The sequence below is a fragment of the Macrobrachium nipponense genome, chromosome 2 (genome assembly GCF_015104395.2).
Source record: "Macrobrachium nipponense isolate FS-2020 chromosome 2, ASM1510439v2, whole genome shotgun sequence".
Classification (NCBI taxonomy): Eukaryota; Metazoa; Arthropoda; class Malacostraca; order Decapoda; family Palaemonidae; genus Macrobrachium; species Macrobrachium nipponense.
In genome coordinates this window covers 39,864,118-39,870,406 of record NC_087201.1, presented here as the reverse complement: position 1 = coordinate 39,870,406, position 6,289 = coordinate 39,864,118, and the positions used below count along the sequence as shown (strand labels likewise).

The following is a 6,289-nucleotide window of genomic DNA, read 5'->3' as shown; positions in this document are numbered from 1 at the left end:
AACATTTTCCTCATTTTTAGGAGATATTGCATTTTTGTAATGATTAGCAATAATTTGATTTAGGAACTGTCCATAATTTTTCTGCTAAAGTTATAGAAAATTTTTGTTCTCACTTATCAATAACAAATATCCTTACAGCATAAAAATAAACAGTAGTGGCGTAATGAAGCTTCCCTCCATCAATACTGTTGCCAACTTCTACAACAGCCCGACCGGAAACGGCATCGGATTTAACATCACAATCACCAGCAAGACCACCAATTGTCACCAGGTAAACTTGGAGCCGTACAGGTGTACACAGGAGTCACCTGATGCCGCAATACCATATGAAAACGGAAGGTGGACCACCATTATTTGCTGTCAAAATCGGCAGGATACTAAAAAGAGGCCAGAAGCCTTCCTGTTGTCTTTAGAGCATATATATCTTTTACGCTTCTTTTTGAAAAAATAAATCATTATTAATTTTTATCCAATCTTAATGTAATATTTTATCATAATAACTCTCGTGCTGCAATCTGGGCGCTTGCCTGATATCTGTTTATTTACACAAATATTTTGTGTAAAATAACAGTAATTTCCTTTCTCTCCTTTTCCTCTACTTCTCTCTAGTGCAGTGAAAGATGTCATTCCAGCAAGCGCTTTTATCATTTCGAAAAGGCCATCTTGTAGCATTAGTAATAACTGCGTTTTCTATCTTTCTTTCTGGCTGTTTGCAGCTGATCACTCCCAGCTGCCGTCGGAGACCCGGGCACATAGCTGCCCCCAGAACTGAATTATGCCTGGCAGAGGAAAGCTTGTGAATTCTGGATTAGGGTGAGTCATGAAAGCTATGAAATAAAGGAACAAAACTCTCTCAAAACGCTTAGTATATCTCTTGTTTTGATTTACCGCCATTTGCTGTCTGCTTATTCCCTTTGTGCTTGTTTCAGTTGTACGTCGCATCTGAATTGCAATCTAATTCTCTTGGGACTGTAGTTTTTAAGCAATAGGCCACGTTTCATTTTCAACAGGTGCTTTTTCAGCCATTGAGCTTGTTCATCAATTTCAGTAATGATAATGTTGATTAGAAAACATTTAAGATTTGCTGAAGGAATTCACATAACCCTATAGCACGGGCGCCGCACGTACCCTGACATCCTGAGAAAAAAGGGGAAAAAAAAAAAAAATATTATATATATATATATATATATATATGTGTGTGTGTGTGTGTGTGTGTGTGTGTGTGTGGTGTGTACTTGTGTACAATGCAATATATATGTATATATATATAATATATATATATATATATATATATATATATATATATATATATATATATATATACATATATATATATATATATATATATATATATATATATATATATAAATATATATATGTATATATATATATATATATATTGTTATGAATTTCTTTGTCGAGAGACAATAAATTATTATTGTTATTACTCTATTATTTTTAAAACAGGGCCTCCATTCAATAAATTAGTTGCCAGTCCAGACAAAGATTTACTATACACAAGACTTCGGGTAACTCAACACTCAAAAGGGGAGACAAAAAAAAAGAAAATGTCTAAATTTAACACTAATTTATTTACAAGTAAAACTCAAAGAAATGTCCTCGAAAACCTGCTTGAGGAACTAGAAAAATAAGCACCCAAGCAGACACAATAAATGTCCTCACATACCTCAAACTCCTACCTAACTATTATACCGTAGAGTATGAGAGAGAAATGTCACAGTAGCAGAACGAAATCAACACCTCTCCCCTGTACACGATAGGCGGAGGAAAAACCAAGAAACTTAACACTAATAACTGACTTTTCCTTAACACTAATAATTTACAAAAATAATTAAGCTACACCTTAGTTCATCCAATGAATAATTAATCGTTCACCAGATATAGCGAAATCTCACTGAAACTGTTTCAGTCGGAGAAAACTGTCTACAAAGGCTCCCACTTGATGCTTGGAAGCAATACTCGAACATCAGAGTCCACTCACATAAAGGGGAAAGTAAATATTTTTTTTATTTTAAATTTTATATATCAATTAATTATATACAAAACTTTTCATAATTATATCAACAATATAACATACTAAGAAAGATATTTGAAATGGAGTATATTTCATAATTTCAGATATTATTTACTAATAAATGGAAGAACATTAATTACATGAATTCAAATATTATTCACATGCTTACTTGTGAAATGTTTTTCAAGTTCATATGCATTTGATAATATCCATTTTGTGTACTTTATTTTACATTTTAATATTAAAATTATTTGACTTGGTAACACCTCTTCTCTGCAATACCACAAACAATTTACATACTCTATAATAAGTATACTTAATGTATTTTTCTTCTTCTTTTCTTTATAATCGAAATCCAGCATCAATACTTTTATTGGATACTGAGCTTTAATATCACATACCTCTTCAAGCAAATTCTGAACCACTTCCAAATTTTTTTGACATATTTACAAAAATAAACAACATGCAGATGATTTTCATTTTCCATACATTTATTGCAAAAATTATTATCAGCAATATTCAATGTCTTCAGTAGCCAAAGGTTCATACAAAAATCTATACATACTACTTCTTTGATAGAGTCAACGAATTTGCATAAAAGGTTACTCCATATATTACCCCAGTTATGCAACGGCTACCTCTCAATTACAATGGGCTTATGGGTTGACATCAAATACTGATATATATTCTTACTTTTGACATATAGAAAATCAGGTATTCTCAATCATTTCCTTACATTACCAATAATTATGTTATAAAAGGGAGTAGCAACATAAGACATATTAGGGCAATCTTCTACAAACCATAACAAATTCATTCCAGTACATGTGTAATATAAGGCTAATTCTCGTCCATAACTATCAAATAACATAATATTCAAGAACGTACTTGTTAAAATAGCTGTTGCTTTATAAAATACATTAATACACCCAATACCACCTTCTGTTTTTGGCAGATACAAAGAAAACAGATTGTTCTATAATTTTTGTTTTCTCTTTCCCTAATGACACATGTACCAGACTTTACTTAAAATAAGAGAATTTGCATGAATAGCCTTTGATATAAGGACAAGTATCGAGTCGAAAGCATATTTATTTCTACCTTAACTTTATTGATTAAAGCATCCCAGTTTTCATCTACCATTTCTTTATAATCATTGGTTATCAATATGCCTAATACCATTTTTGCCCTTCCAATTACCTAAACCTAAACCCATGACACAAGTCTTCTCTCTATTTAGTTCTGCACCAGTAGCTAGCTCAAATTCCTTTATAATACTAAATACTATTCTGATACTTCTTTCTTTACTAACAAAAATTGAGCTGTCATCAGCAAAACCTACAACAGAACACTGGAGCCCATTAGGGAGGTTCGCTGGCACAATTTCATTGCTTTGTTTAATTGTTCTGTATATATGCTATCATTGACATAAGACATCCTTGCCTTATGGATCTCTCAACAAGAAAAAAGCCGCTAACAATCCCATTCTCAGAAACTGAACTTAGGCATCCAGTATATAGCATTTTAATTTCATGATAATAACCCACTAAAACCCATCCGTGAGTGTTGAAACATGAACCTCACATTAACTCTATCAAAAGCCTTACTCCAATCCAGGTTAACTAGAGCACAGTCCAAATTATTTTCATTTGCATAATAAATTACATCCCTAATTAGAGCATTACATTTCACCATTGATTTCCCTTAACCGAACAAAACTGTTCTTGTGATATAACTTAATGAAGGAAACTTTTTAATCTCTTAGCCAAAATTTTTGCAATGCATTTGTAATCGGTATTCAGTAAAGAAATAGGTCTCCAGTTTTTTAAAGACAATAAATCACCACTTTAAGGTACTATTTTCAAGATACCCTTTTTTTGGGCTTTTTCCTAATTCAAGGTCTAAATCTATACTTAATCATTTCAGGAAACTCTGACTTAATAACATTCCATGTCTTTAAATAGAACTCCAGAGGAAGACCATCTCCACCCGGAGTTCTACCTTTATTTATTATATAATTTAACGTATTTAATACCTCTTCGACAGATACCTTTCTACATAACATTTCATTGTCCTCATCAGTTATTGTGCTCCCTACAATTAAGAAAACTATCCTGTAGCTGTTCATCAGTATTTATCTTTGTGAATAGTTTTTCATAGTGATCCCTTTATATGACAGACTATCGCCTCTGTGTTGTCGAGCGTTACGCCGCTTTCTACCCTCAGTTGCCTAATATTATTTCGCTTCCCTCTGAGTTTCTCTTTACCTAATAAATGTGCAGATAATCTCTCTCAGTTTATTCTCTTTTCTGTCCTTAACCTAATCTTTATACCTTCACATATTTCATCTTTTATTGATTTCATTCTATCTTTTATAGCCTTCATCTCTTCAAATTTATTGTAACCAACAGAAGCTTTACTTGATAAGTATTCAAGATAATTTTGCAAAAAATTTTAGAGTGCCATACTTCTCTTGTACAGCTTGTTTAGACAGTCTTATGAAAAACTCTTTTAATTTGGTTTCACAAATGTATCCCACCATTCCATAATGTTGGAATATTTCATTCTTTTTTTTTAATTTTTTTTAAAATATGCCATAATCTTTCAAATTTCTCCATGAAGTCGTCCCTCTCCAATAATGAAACATTTAACTTCCATATTCCTCTACCAATTTTACAACGATTATTAAACAGAAATTCAGTATTTAATATCATATTATGGTCTGTTAAAGATAATGGAACATATTTACAATTCTTAATATTACTATACAAGTCAGTCACATACACACGGTCAATTCTTGAAGCATAATTACCTAGAATGTACGTATATTTGGGAATATTGTTCAATGAAAACCAAGCTTTTTTCAATCCCAAATACTGTACTAAAGATTTAAGAACTTTTGATACATACGAGTACCTCTCATTACCTGTACTAACATCTCTACCCGTAAAGTACGCAATTGAAGTCACCAGCAAAAATCAAATTTGATATGTTGTTCCTTAAATAATACTGAATATCCACAGAGAACAAGTTCTCCCTCTCTTTTTAAAGCTAGTAGGTATATTCATTACAACCTCAAAGTATTCCTCTAAATATTTTATCTTATTCACATCTCTAATATTATGTTCTTGAAGGTATAATACATCAATTTTATTTAAGCTCATTTTAAACCACAAATATTTAATGAAGCAGTAACTAAAGCCATTTTTAATGACATATTAAAATAAATGCATTATTTACCTATTTTAGCCAGTTTAGAGCATTTATTTTTACCATTACTATTATCATCAACGTAATGTTTGTTTACCAGAGATCTGATCACTAGAAAGACCATGATCTACTACATTATCAGCCAACATATCCTGGTTTTCATTTAAGGGGCTTCACAACTCAGAAAAAACAAGACATTCTCCTTCACTGTTATTCGACACTTTTAAGCATTTCTGTCCATTGTCCTTTTTAATAGTAATTTTTACACCTGAACTGTCGTTAACAGTAGCTTGCCATTTTTGTCGTACTGGTATTTGACTTTTATCTCCATTCCTATTCTTATTACGCTTTTCTTTAGTTCTATTGTTGCCTTTCTTTTCACTCCCTATTAAGCTTTCCTCGGGAATTTTAGCATTCCTCATAGACTCAACATCCATACCATTTTCACCTTCACCCTTTTCTTCTTTATGAACTTCTTTTTCCGTTGGTATCTGCTCATCTTCTTCACCGTTGACTATTTCTTCGGTTACTATTTGCATATCTTCTTCATATTCCACCTTTCTTCCATTTATAATTTCTTCATTGTGCACTTCTTCTGCTTCTGTTTCTACTTGCACAACTTCAACAGCTAGGAGATAACTGCCAACGAGCACATATTATCTCGTCGCCACTGTCTTCACTCATTCGACAATCTTCATTTCCCTCTTCTAATCCGTCTTCCTTATTTATTTTTTTTACCTTCTTGGTTTCCCTGAGTATTTCCCTTTGGACCTTTGTCAGCTTCACTATTTGTGTATACATCAGTTTCTTCACTAATATCAATTCCTCTTTGGCTATCATTTACCTCTTGTCCCTCAATGTTATTTCCTTCTCTTGTTTGTTCTCTGCTATCACTATTTTATTTCTCTGATTTATTATCGTTTATTTGCCTGCTTATGTCATGAAAGTCTTTTTCATTCCACACACTAGTTCCTTCCATAATATCGAGGTTGCAATCTTTCACTAGATGGCCTTCTTGTCCGCATCTGTAACAGGTTCTTTTCT

General features: G+C 32.2%; 1 long non-coding RNA gene across 1 annotated transcript in view; it reads left to right on the top strand.

The window, feature by feature from the left end:
* Window positions 1–767: 767 nt before the first annotated feature.
* Window positions 768–6,289, top strand: part of LOC135221416 (uncharacterized) — an 11,641-nt gene continuing 6,119 nt past the window's right edge. Inside the window, exon 1 of the long non-coding RNA XR_010315937.1 lies at window positions 768–813. This is a non-coding gene — a long non-coding RNA (uncharacterized LOC135221416). The remainder of the gene's footprint in view (window positions 814–6,289) is intronic.